We start from the raw sequence: 13,959 nt of genomic DNA, 5'->3' as shown, positions 1-13,959 counted from the left end.
ACAAAGCTGGGAGGCTGTGGTCTAAACCAACCCCCTCCACGTTACTGATAAAGAAACTTCGATTGTCTATTCACTCTTTTATCTCCAAGGTACAGCATAATGGCTGGCATTAAAGACTTCTCTTAAGTGTTTTCTTTTTTTTTTTGAAAGATTTTATTTATTATTTATTAGAGAGAAAGAGCTTAAGCAGGCAGAGGGAGGGGGAGAGGGAGAAACAGGCTCCCCACTGAGCAGGGAGCCCAACGCAGGGCTCGATCCCAGGACCCTGAAATCATGACCCAAGCCAAAGGCAGATGCTTAAACGACTGAGCCACCCAGGTACCCCTAATAAGTGGTTTTTGAGTGAATAATTGAAAAGTGACTTTCTGGTAATGAGTAGAACTAGGAGATGAGTTGCTTGCTTACTGGTCTAGTGCCTTTTTGCTAAATAATGCCAGAAAATTAGGATTAAAAAAAATAAGTATGTGACTGAACTGGAGTTTATACTGGTTCGGGAGAAAAGCTACTTTTTCGCAGAAAGAGCCTTCCTGGGCCTTCCCATCCTTTTTGTGGTAGACATCAGGGCTGCTCCTTGGTACTTCTGGTTCTTTTCCTTCCAGGCTCATTGGAAGATAGCATGCCCCTGGACCCTTGAGGTTAGGCATGGCCATGTCATGTGACTTACTTTGGCCATTGAGTGGAAGTGAGATGCTGAAGTATTTGAGATAGTGTGTGAGTTTCCATGCTCTTTTCTTCTTTGCTTAGAGATCATGAAACATGAGATTGTGGCAAATGGTAGAGCATTTATCAGGTTGAGTCACTGAAAGACTATGAAGGGTCTCTGCTGATCCACCTTGTCCTCATTGTCATAAGCTACTGAGATTTTGAAGTTTTGTGACTATATCATAACTTAGGGTATCTTGATTGATATATTCTCTCATAGATGATTCCTTACTGGCTAACAAGAGACATAGGAAAGAAAATTATAGGGTCTGGTGCTAACTTTTTAAATCTCCCAATCGGTTGTAAGCCTATAGAGACCATGTCTTGGCCATCTTTAAATGCTTTGAATGGATTGTTACAGGTTAAATTGTGTCCCCCCTAAATTTGTATGTTGAAGTCTTAACCCCCAGTACCACAGAGTATCACCTTCTTTGCAATAGGGTCTTCAGAGGTAATCAAGTTAAAATGAGGTCATTCCTAATCCAATGTGACTAGTGTCCTTATAAAAAGGAGAAATTTGGTGACAGACACAGGGAGAAGGACATGTGAAGATGCAGGCAGGGACAAGAGCGATGCTTCTACAAGCCAAGGAATGCCAAAGACTTACAGCAAACTTCCAGAAACCAGGAGAAAAGGGGTGGAATAGATTTTTCATCAAAGCCCTCAGAAAGAACCACACCTGCCAACACCTTGAATGTGGACTTCTAGTCTCCCGGACTGTGAGACAATACATTTCTGTTGTTTAAGCCACATAGTTTGTGGTACTTTGTTACAGCAGTCCTAGCAAACTAATTCAGAGAGGTGTTTTTTTTTTTAAATTTTATTATTTTTTCATTCTTTAACAGCTTACTGTAATATAATTCACATACCATACAATTCAGCCATTTAAAATGTACAACTCAATTTGTTTTTAGTATAAGAAGAAATCCCGTTCCCATTAGCAGTCACTCCACAAGCATACTTCCTGCCACTACCCAGCCCTGAGCAGTCACTAAACTCCTTTTTGTCTCTATAGATTTGCCTACCGCAGACATTTCATATAAATGGAATCACTCAGTATGTGGTCTTTTGTGACTGGATTCTTTCACCTAGTGTAGTGTTTTGAAGGTTCATTCATGGTGCAGCAGGTATCAATATTTCATTCAATTTTATGGCTGTGAATAATATTCCATTGTATGGATATACCACATTTTGTTTATCTTTCATCATTTGAGGGATATTTGGGCTGTTTCCACTTTTTGCCTATTATGAATAATGCTATTGTGAACACTTGTGTGCAAGTCTTTGCATGTTTTCATTTCTTCTGAGTATACACCTGGGAGTGGAATTGCTGGGTCATGTGGTAACTCCATTTTAAGAATTTTGAAGAATTATTACCCAAAGTGGTTGTATCTTTTTACATTCTTATCATCAATGGGAAGATTTCAGTTCTCTACATTCTCACCAAGACTTGTTTTTGTCTGTCTTTTTGATTATAGCCATCCCAGTGCACGTGAAGTGGTATTTTACTGTGGCTTTGATTTGCATTTCCCTAATGGCTAATGATGTCAAGCATCATTTCATCATTTCATGTGTTTATTGGCCATTTATAATATCTTCTTTGGAGAAATGTCTGTTCAAATTCTTTGCCTGTTTTCAGTTGGGTTATTTGGTTATTTGTCTTTTTATTGTTGAGTTGTGTGAGGTGAATTTGTACGTGGGGATTCATTTCAGTAACACCAGATTTTATTTTTTAACCAGCAGGGTGAGAATACAATTTCTATTCCCTGTAGGGTTCTGAGGGCTGGTTAAATTTGCTGGATATTTAGTTTCTTTCTTACGTTAAGTGTTTGAACATAAGACAAAGGCCAGAGAATTCTAAGTGGAGAAGGAGGAAGAAAATGAAAAGAATTTGGAAGCTTACCCTCCAGTAAAGAATTTTGTCATTGTAAAAGTTTTTGGGCTTCCTCCTCTTTGTGTAATCCCACCCAGGAGCCTCTTGAAGTATTCGCACCAGCAGCCAAAGGGGAAAAAAGGCCCCCCCCCCCTTCTTCTACCCTTCAAATAATTCCTTGTGCGATTTGTGATTTGTTTGCTATTGCCTTTAATTGTTGAACTCTGAGTACAAGGGTTGAAGGTAGGTTGAATAAGTTATTCACCTCCTGCTGAACAGATTCTGCCTTTGTTACCTGGACCAAAGCAGAGAGCTTCTCCTCCCCACTATGCAAATCTAAAGCAGATAAATGTGAGCTATCAGGAGCCAATTTGCTGGAAATCTTCTGCTTAGTAATTGGCTTCATATTTCAGCTCTTAGAAAAAGTCGACTCTCATTACCACCCCTGCCTTTTCCCCTCCAGGCCAGCAGAGAGAGAGAGGTAGGGTCCATTGGTGACAAGGAAGGGGAGAGAATGAAACTCCAGATGAATTATTATTTTTTTCTCTCTGCTGGCTTTACTTCCAGGTGCCCCCTCTCAGTCATGCTTCCTCAGAAAAGCACCTCATCAGCCAGCCGGGGCCTTCTTGCCAGTGGTAATCATGTCCTTCCCACCCCAGGCTCACTTTACCTAGATAGGAAGTGACAGGCAGGGAGACCTTCTGCTCTTGGGTTCTTGGGAGGGGAATACAAAGCATTATATCAAACACTGCCACCAGGCCAGCTCTTTTGGGTTGCATTAGGCAGTCAAGCATTTTGCTGCCTGCTGAATGTCATCTCATTTAACATTTTGTTAAACAACTTCTAAAGGTCTTAACAATATGACAGATGGGCCATTGACTGGGTACTTAGTAGTTAAGTACCAGTTTGGCTGGGCTGGATTGTGTTTATTGTTCATTAAGTGTTATTTAAAGAACTCAATCTTGATGCCTCCAACCCCCTGCCCTCAATGCATACTTTCTGTAGGACCCCAGGGTGTCACAGAGAGGCCTGTTTCTATAGAAAAGCACAGCGGAAAGAAAGGGTGGAGAGAGGCTCAGAAAGGAGAAGAAATGAGAAGACAAGCAGAAAAAAGTAGAGGGAGGCAGAAAAAAGAGTGAGTATGTGTCTTTGTGTGTGAGGGGTGAGGAGTAGCTGGAAGGGGGTTATGGTTCAAAGGCAAATGTAACAGCCAAATGAGACAGAGCAAAATGGATTATTTCTGCAGATGGCAGGCCCTGTCCCTCTTGGCTTCAGTTCCAGAGAGGGTCACCTTCCCCTTTTTTTCCAGATTGAGAAGAAGAAAAGAGGGTGTCTGTCCATAGTGGTGGCTGCTCATTACACTGGCCACACTGGCACTGCGCTCTCCTCTATGTGTCTAGTCTTCCTGGTGAGCTGTAAGTGATTGGAAGACGAGGACCCTCTTGTTTCCCCCAAGAAGTGGATAACAATCCCTGGATAGAATAAGCACTAAGTAACTCCCATGTGGTTGATCGTGAAGTCTGTCTAGGCAACATAGTCAGGTTTTTACTGTTAAAAGATAAACCGAGACATATTAAAAATTTTAAGAGTTTATCTGAGCAAAATCTTGCAGTGCCGAACTGGTAGCGACTAGGTGTGTTGCACTAACAGCCTCGAGAGGAAAGACACGTAGAAAAGGTATGAAAGCAAAGAAAGGTAATTATCTGATTGGCTATAGTGTAAAGGCTATTGGCCACAATTGGTTGTCCTTAGGTTTGATTTCTTAACCTTGAGGCATTTACAGCCTTTGGACTCTGTAGCATTAGAGCCACGCAGTCTAATGGCCTTCTTGTTTAATTAATTTAACACTGCTTGTCAGGTTCTAGATGATCAAGATAGGGCTGCTAGGGTTGGCACCATTTCATTGGCTAGAACCAAGGTAGTTTTAAATAACTTTGCCATCCCAGTGCTGGGAGTTCCAAAGTCCTCCAGTGAGGAAAAGAGAGTTTCACACTGTTGTGTGGTATTGTCAAGAGCACCACTACTAACAAAGACAAAGAAAATGACACAACAACATTGGGCATTATCACAATATTGCAGGTTTTGTAGAATGATGTTCTTTTTTTCCAGCTAGAGAATGGCAGTGTAGAATGTCAAGTCAGAAAATGACTTAGAGAATGTGGAACTTCAAGAATCAAACTTCTTCAATGGCTTCATGAAACCAGATGAAGCAAGAGTCTCAGGAGCTTTATCTTTCGTCACACAGTCAGTCAGCAGGGAACTAGCACCCGGCAGCCTGCCTGTTAGTGCAGAGTGCTTCCCATTGTTTCAGGCAGAACTCTTGATGGTGAGTGATGCAGACCTCATGCCGAGAAATCCAAGGTGCACTGATGTTAGGCATGGCAAGATCCAGGGACTCAGGATATAAAGACATTGTTTCTTTCTCCACCTCTCATGTGTGCTGTCCTTTGTATTGCATTCATTCTGAAGCAGGCTTTCCGATCGCCTGCACTCCCAGGTGTGTACTTCACTAGCTTGACAACCACAGTAGATACACAGCTGCTCTTTCTTGCTGGTTTCAGCATGTCCTAGGGTTGATTGTCTTTGGCCAGATCTGGCTTCAGGCCCATTTGCCCCTCCTGGAGCCTGGAGGCAGGGGGTGGTGGTGGCGAATGGGGAGTGTCATTGTGGGGGGGCAATGGTTATACTTGAACCATGTGATGAGGAGAAAAGTAAAAGGGAGAAAGTGGGTATGATCTAGCAAGATGAAGGGGATCATCCATTTCGATACCATAAGATGATGTGGACATTTTTCTAGTACCTGGAGATGGTCTCTGTTGCTATAAATGACCCCCTGGGCAAGCCCCCTCACCTCTTTCCAGAGTCTCTGTGCCCTTCTTTCTGGGAAAGCCACTCACTCTGGCCTCCACTGTCAATAGGCAATGAAATGAGACTATGTGCTTTATCAGATCAGGGAGCCTTGGGCAGAAGAAGATGGAATTCCATTCTTATTTCTTCCACTTTGAAGATCTCTTAGCCTGTTCATGCCTCAAAGAAGGATGCCATAATGGAATTCAACGTAGGTTGATAAGTATTTATTGATTAGCTTTTTAAGTAGCCATAGTGTTAGGTCCTAGGAGCCATATGGATAAGGAAAATAGACAGCACTGATCTCTGAAGGTTAGCAACACCCGTAGGGTCATCTGAAAACTTTCTGTTGTGTAAAGGGAATAACATAATACAAATGCCTGGAATTCAGGTCTAATGAGATAAGTGCCATGGATAAAAGAAATATTTGGTGGGGAGGTAGATATACTTTTGGGGAGATTTTGGAATGATTAGGAATAACTTCCTAGAGGAAATGACTTTTGTGTTGGACTTCAAGGGATGGGGATGAGAAGAACACTGTCAGGAAAAAAGAGGGAAAAGCATTGTAAGAAGAAATAATCGACTAAACACAGTCATTAACCCAGAGAGGGGTGGGGCCTTTCTGGGGAACAGTGAATAGTCCAGTCTGGAGCAAAGATGGAGGTGAGTACAGAGAAGGAGAAGGGGAAGAGAGCCTGAGCTAGCATGGCAGCAGAGGAGAGGGCAGGCGCAAGCTGACCTACCCCAGTCTTTGGAGATTATGTTAATTCCTGTCAAGCTGGGTGTTCAGAGATTTAGCTGGGTTGCACTGAAATAGTCTCATATTTGCCAATCGTTTGATTTTGGGAAGCCAAAAATATCGCATCATTAATGACTTTCTTCTAGATTCACTAGAAACCAATGGATAATTACCGGATAAGGTAAATGTATATTTTTGTCAAGCAGCAGTTGCTTGAACATATTTCAGGTGATATATTCCTTTCTTAACTGTTGTTTATTGTTAGTATGATTGGACCCAAGTGGCTATTCTAAGAATGTACTAGGATGGAACCGTAAGATTGTATAGAAATCATATCAGCATTTCATTTGAGGTTATTGTGATCAGGAGCTTGGGATGTCAGCCTGAAAATCACATTTTATGAACTATTTGTTAACTGATGGGTGGTGTGTCAATTTTCCTGCTTCTGACTATGTCCTTAATGCAATGGATTTCTCCTCTGTGGCTGAGTTTGACTTTTATATGTTGGTAGATAATTCCTTTCCTTCTTTCCATAAATATTAACTGAGCCCCACTTATACTCACGGCTCAGTGTTAGCTCTGTGTTGAATATAAAGAGATAACACAACCATACCCTGTTTTGAAAAAGCGCATAATTGAGCTCAGGCATAGATGCAGAAAGAGCTAAATGATAGAGCAAGACAAGGTGCCACAAGGTACAGACTACTTGCTGTGAACTCATAGACGAGGTGGTGGAAGGACGTTGTGGAGACCTACTGGGTCACGAAACAGACATAACTGCTGCTGGCCATGTGTGTGAAGGGCAGGCTCTTGGTTTGCAGTTTTACATTGCACTTTCTTCTAGAAAATCTGGACAGCTGGAGATGTTCTGCTCCAACCCATGAGGCTTGCGTGGCTGCTGCAGTTTTTGCCATTTTCTTCCTTCTTGCCCACTGCCGTGGTTAGTGCTTGTTCTTGTTACAACCCTCTCCTTGACTTACAGTTAGGGGACATTGGCCCAGAGGGTAGGCACGTGGGTACTTATCTGTGGCATCTTTAGAAATAGAAAGACTGGGCCGTCCTCCCATGTCTGAACTGGGGATTGGGTAGGCTGCCCTGGGAGCTTGTGCTGAATATATTACATATGCATCTTCTGGGTCAGAGTAAATTGGGCCCTTAAAAGGCAGCCAACTTTCTGGGTAATTAACCCAGTTTTGTCTTGAGAGATATAGCTGGAATTGACTGAGAGAGACATCCCCACAAATTTTTACTGAAAAAGGGCTGCTCCGAATAGACTTTGACCATTCAGTGGAGGGGAGGAGGATATTTTTCATGGACTCCCACTGCAAGAGTCACTCAGAATGTGGTGGGGGGCTGCAGACCCTTCCCAGTGCCTGAAGTCAGAGAAAATAACCCTGACCTCAGGCACTTGACAAAGATTTGCCTAAAAAGCAAAAATGAACTGAAAATTCTCTGTGAATTGGCCCAGGGCAGAGAACAAGTAGATGAGATAGAGAAAGAGGGTCATCTTTTTACTTAATGTGATAAAATCAATTGATAGTCTTTTGTGTCATTGTTATGCATACTTTTTGGGGTTTGTATTTAACGCTGTCTTCCCTGTTCCAATCCAGTGTCTCAAAACTTAAATTACATTGCTGGTTGCTGTCCTGACACTGAGTGGACAGACTCCCTGACTTGTCAACTGAGTTTAGGGACATAGGATGTCCTGTAATACTAAAAAAAATTTTTTTGAAGTCTGGCACTTTATTTAATTAATTTATTTTTTTAAAGTCTGGCACTTTCGAGTGGGAATATTTCTCGAAAGAAAATTGAAGTTCCTGGAATTTTTTGAAAAATCAGAAATTATAGCAACATTAAATGTAGATTCCTGCATGGAAGCAATTGTCTGGAGCTCAATGCTGGCTTCTCCTTATCAATGGGACATTCTCCTGTTGAACACAATGCCAACCAGTGCCTATTGTCTATTTCATGTAGCCCACTTCCTCTGTTTAAGTTACCTATCTGACCCATGTTGCTGTTTGAGCTTGCACTAACAACAACAACAACAACAAAATCAGTCATTAGTGATAGGAGAAAAAGGCACAATCCAGAAAGAACTTGATGTATCACTTAGTGACTTACCTGTACTTTAAAACATAGATGGAATGTCCTACTACCCATATTGAATGCAAAAGAAATATCTGTGATTGTTTGATATTTTGGCTCAGTCTTTGGCAGGGGCAGTGGAATGTTCCTGTACTTCCAGGGACATGAATCTGGGGTTGTAGCTTTCTCAGAGGTTTAAGCTCCTGAGTCCTGTTTAGCCTTGGCAAGTGAAATGGAAATAGGAACATTCATTATTGTCTTCCCTCTGCCATTCTTAAGTCTGAATGGTTCTTTCAGTTCTCATCATTTTTAGCATACTGTAGCCTTCTGTACCCCAAGACTTTTTAGGTATGTGGCTGAAGGAAGAGGGTAGGACATGATCCTTGTTTCAGCACTCAAGTGCAGAATGACATATGAATCTGATTAGTTTTCATAATGATTTTATTTAAAATGTCTCATTGGCTCCCTCCCAACTTTTTTTTGCTTAAACTTTGAATCTGAAAATAACAAAATAATACAGTTGAGGTCTGATTATTGCCCTTTAAAGTTTTTTCTTTTTTATTCTTCTATATGACCAGACTTTACAAAAAGCTATTTTACTTTAAGAAATTAGGTTTCTGGTTATCAGGAGCCCTAAATAGACATGAATTACAAGAACGTCCTTTGAAAACCCCATGCAGCACTTGTTTCATTAAACTCCATGAAGCGACCTTAATTTAGTGGAACACTGGATAGGCTGTTCTTTTAACCTATTATCACTTTGGCCAGGCCCATAAACCATATTCATGGATGATTCCATCAAGAAGGACAACAGTGGGATTAATATTATTTCAGGATACAGTAAATGCCACAATGATGAAGCTGTTTAAGATCTGGTGCTCACGGTGTCACACTGAATGCATTGACATTTACTCTGCTATCACTTCATTTCCAATATTCCTTCCAAATCAGCCGATGCTAATGCTTCAGCATGTGTGCAGAATACAATGTGGGCGGGGGTGGGGAGACTGGGAAGGGATTGCACAAGTCCTTTGCCTTCCTTTTTCCTTTTGGTATTGAGAGTGAGAGTAGTATTTGACATGTACTAGGCCCCAAGATGTTAGATTAGGATTACAGAGGCTCCCAGGAACTTGGCTTTCTCCTGAAGTTGGGTCCCCTCTTGTCTGCAACTGAGCAAGTGGTTTAGGTCTGATATGAACCAAGAAAACACTGGTTGATGTTGTTAGCATGATGACATGTTGGAATTGAATACATATGAAAATTTATACAGTAGGCCATTGAGAAGGTCTAATTTGCAGTATTTCCTGAATCACATTGATCCTTAAACCTGATGCCCCGACAGAGTGTAGGTCTAATGACACTGAATATCTGAAAGCTCACAGGAAGTTTTGGGAAATCTCTTTTAAAGAACCAATAAGGATATTATCCATAATAACATTATTAATGTCTACTCTCTCAAGGAGTCTCAGCTCCTAATTTTGAAGGTGAGGTTCTCAGGGTCCTCAGGAAGGAATTTTAAGGTTGTCTAGTTCACGCTTTTTAAAGCATGTGTCTGTGAATCGCCTGAGTTCTAGTTAATTCTAATAACTAGAGTCTGGGGGATCCTAATCCAGTAATTCTGGTGTGAGGGCTGAGAATCTGCATAGCATCTAACTCCTGTGTGATATAGATGCTGCTGGTCTGTGACTCATACTTTTAGTACAGGTCTAGTTCAACCACTGCCTGTATTCTCTTCAGGTGAGCATCGAGTGTGTATTTAGATCTCTCTTAATAGGAGGCAAGTCATAGTCTCTTAAGGCAGTCTGTACCATCTTTGAGCAAATCCAAATATTAGTTTTTCTTCATATTGCAGCCAAAGTTCCACTCCTTGGACTTGTTAATCTCTGGCCTTGTCTCTAGCCCTTGGTCCTGTACAATACAAATGGCAAGACAAGGAAACAGCTCTCCTATTGAAAGGAAGCTTGCACTCTCCAAGTTTGTAACCTGAGGGAAACTCCTTAGGTGGGAAGGGATGGCTGATCCAGGGATAACTTTTGTCTCCTTGGGGTTCACCATTCTGCTTGACTTCACTGACTTCTTATTGCCCTTGAAGGTCACATGCTAGTTCTTGGTTTGGCTCCCACTTTCTGTGCCCCAACTGGATGAGATTGTTCCCTATTTTGAACTCTCACATCCTTTTGTGTGTTTGTGTGTGTGTGTGCGTGTGTGCATCATAACTAATTTACCCCCTCTCATTGTAAATCCATGGAAGCAGAGATTGTGTCTTAAACTTCTTCCAGTTCTCTCCAGTGCCTTGCACGTAGTAAGAACTCAAACCATGCCTGTTAAATTAACACACAGAACCTACTTCAACGAATTTATAGCAGTGATACAATAAAACATAAAGACTGTAACATAGTAAATTGCCACGCTAACTAGTTGCACAACAGGTGGATTTCAGAGAAAGAAAAAGTTAGGTTAGACAGTAGCAATTGCAAAAAACTTTGTGGGCAGAGGTAGGGAGACTTTTAAATTTAAATTGATGATACATGGACCCATTTGATTCAACTAAGGATTCTGGGGCTAGATAGGAATAGAGTATAGTAGAAGATACAGGAGCGCATGTGGTTTCTTCCAAGGAAGTTGGGGGAGGGAAGGATTGTAACTTGGGTGGGTTTAGGGCAGAGGTCAGAACACTTTTTCAGTAAGGATTGTACAGTCAATATTTTAGGATTTATAGATATATGGTCTCTGTTGCAACTACTCAACTCTGCTGTGGTAGTAGTGAAAGCAACCATAGACTGTATGTAATGAATTGGCAGGAGGCATTCCAACAAAACTTTATGTACAATAAACATTCAATTTCATGTAATTTTCATATATCATGAGATATTATTCTTGTTTATATACTTTCCAACCATTTAAACACGTAAAACCATTCTTAGCTTGGGTACCACACTAAAACAGGCATTGGGCTGCATCTGGCCTGGACTGTGGTTTGCTGATCCTTGGCCTGGGTGTCCAAGTTGAACATTTCACTAGCAAGGGTTTTGTGGATGGGTGACTTGAGACAGATACTGCTCCCAAGAAGGGGACTATCAGTAGCACTCATGAGAGAGTGACTATTTCAGAAAAATGTGCAAGGCTGAGAGTGAGATGTTATTTTACAGGCATGGCTGGTTCTCCAGATGTTGTTTCCCTGTGTGGATGAGGTCTCAAGGCAATTATTCTCTTTTCCCCACTCCACCCCCCCACCCACTCTGGTTCTCCTTCTCTCATTCCTTATCTTCTCTCCAATGACCTTTCTGATTCCACCCTTCCATAAGTGTCACTTTTCTACCTCATCATGTTTCCTATGGCATATACTCAGGTTTTTAGAATTACGTAAATATTTTTTTTCCTTGCAAAAACCTCCCTCATATTTTGGAATATGATCACCATCCTTACCTAATGATATTTGATTTATTTCTATATATAATATGGACATCAGAAATGAACAGTCCACATGAAATATTTGGGAAAGCACTTATTTTGGAGAGAAAAAGAGGCAGATGATGTCCAGAGAGAGTAGAACAAATTAGCTCTGGGACTTGGAAAAAATGCTTTCTCTCAGGAGGAGGAATAGGGCAGACAGTGAGTTCAGTGTGGGTCATAGTGAGCCTGTCTTACCTGGATGAAGTTTGATAACCAATCAGGTGGGCATATTTAATAGGTAATTGGGAGATCAGATCCAGAATCTAAGAGAGAGGAATAGCCCAGAGATATAGATTTGGGAATCAGTACCCACCCTTGTAACTGTGTGGGCTTCTGTGAATTGAATGTGGCAGAAAAGGGTCTGTGTGACTTCTGAGCTAGGTCATAAGGTGATATGGCTTCTGAGTGGCTATCAGGGGATGTTCACCTGGTGGTAAGCCACCATGCAGAAGCCCAGTGTGGAGGCCATGTATAGGTATTGTGGCTAACACTTGATTAAAGTCTAAGCTTCAGCCATCATCAGCTGCTAGGGATGTGAATGAGTGAGGCTCCAGGTGATTGCAGCTCCCAGATTTTGGGTCTTCCAGCTGAGAACCCATCATTATAGAGCTGAGAAAAGTTGTCTCTTCTCTATTGTGAATTCCTGACCACAGAACTTATGAGCATGATAAATGGTGGTTTCACACCATAGTTTGGGGTAATTTCCATAGTAATTGGAAAACTTGTATAAATGTATGAGATGGGGGCGGCTGGGTGGCTCAGTTAAGTGTCTGCCTTTGGCTCAGATCATGATCCTGGGTCCAGTCCAGGTCCTGGGATCGAGCCCTGCTTCAGGCTTCCTGCTCAGTGGGGAGCCTGCTTCTCCCTCTCCCTCTCCCTCTGCCTTTTGTTCCTGCTCTCTCTCTCTGTTGCATCAAATAGTTAAATAAAATCTTTAAAAAAAATAAATGTAGGTGCCTGTGTGACTCAGTTGGTTAAGCGTCTGCCTTCGGCTCAGGTCTTGATCCCAGAATCCTGAGATTGAGCCCCACATTGGGCTCTCTGCTCAGCGGGGAGCCTGCTTCTCCTTCTCCCTCTGCCTGCTGCTCTGCCTACTTGTGCTCTCTCTCTCTATCAAATAAATAAACAAAATCTTTTAAAAAAATAAAAAAAAATAAATGTATGATATGTAGGAATGTGTGCGTACAAGCAAATTTATACACAAAATTATGGCCCAAGACCCTGGGACCTACTGGATGAGAAGGGTCTCATATGCATTTTCCCTTTGTTGCAATTTGATAAGACAATTCACAATAAGGCATCAGTAACTGATAAATGGTAAATGGAATTTTAAGCAGGGTGGTAATTTGCTAAGGGTGGGGATGCCGTCGAAGTTTCTGGGAACCCTACTGTCAAATCCTTTTCCTCCAGATGAAGGACATAGACCATAGGGCTGCTCCATTCTAGCTTTCTTTGATGTCTTTCTTCATTCCAGTTTTCTGTAACTCTCAGGGGATTGCCAGTGGGGGTCTCCTGCATTGTCCCAATGAGGTACTAGCTACAGGGCAATCCTAATGGTAGGAAGTCAGTGAAGAGAACCAGAACAGACTCCCAAACAATGTGAGACCCAGGAGGGAGGAAACCTAGGGAATGGCATCTGTCCTTCCTACTTGGGGTCCCAGCCTGAGTGGGTGTGAGGATGAATGCCTCCCTGGTGGCCTGCCCTGGCCTCTGCATGGCCCCTCTCCTGGGGCAGCAACGGAAAGTGCTTCCTCATGTCCTGCCTTTTGTTCCTGCCTGGGGCTTGGACATGGGAATCCTGCAGCCCCCGGACAGCCCCAGAGTAGTGGTGTCTTTTGTAAGTGAAATGTTATTCTCATGAAGGGTGAGAGGGAGAACAGTTATAATTGTGTCTCTATGCTCTGCCAGCCTCCCTCCCCATCTTTTCTTTTTCTCCCCACTTTCTCCCTCTTTTCACTGCCCTTTCTCTCCCTTTTCCATTTCCTTCCTCTCCCTTTTCCATTTCCTTCCTCGCTGCCCTTTCTACCCCTGGTCTCTCGTCAGTTGTCACTTCCTTCTTTCTCTCTTGATTCTCTTTTTTAAACCATTTATCTCAATTTTGGCACAAATGGTGGTAAGCTGAGGCTGGGGGATACCAGTTCACATTTGGTGATGATGGGATTATACTCTCATGAAGATGAAAAGTGAGGAAGTGTTGTATTTTTTTGCAGGGTAGGGGTGGAGGGGATGGGGAGAACCTGTTGAATCAGGATGGGGTGAG

Source organism: Ursus arctos, unplaced genomic scaffold (assembly GCF_023065955.2).
Source record: "Ursus arctos isolate Adak ecotype North America unplaced genomic scaffold, UrsArc2.0 scaffold_8, whole genome shotgun sequence".
Taxonomy (NCBI): domain Eukaryota; kingdom Metazoa; phylum Chordata; class Mammalia; order Carnivora; family Ursidae; genus Ursus; species Ursus arctos.
The sequence above is the reverse complement of the archived record's forward strand: the minus strand, read 5'-3'. Positions refer to the sequence as shown.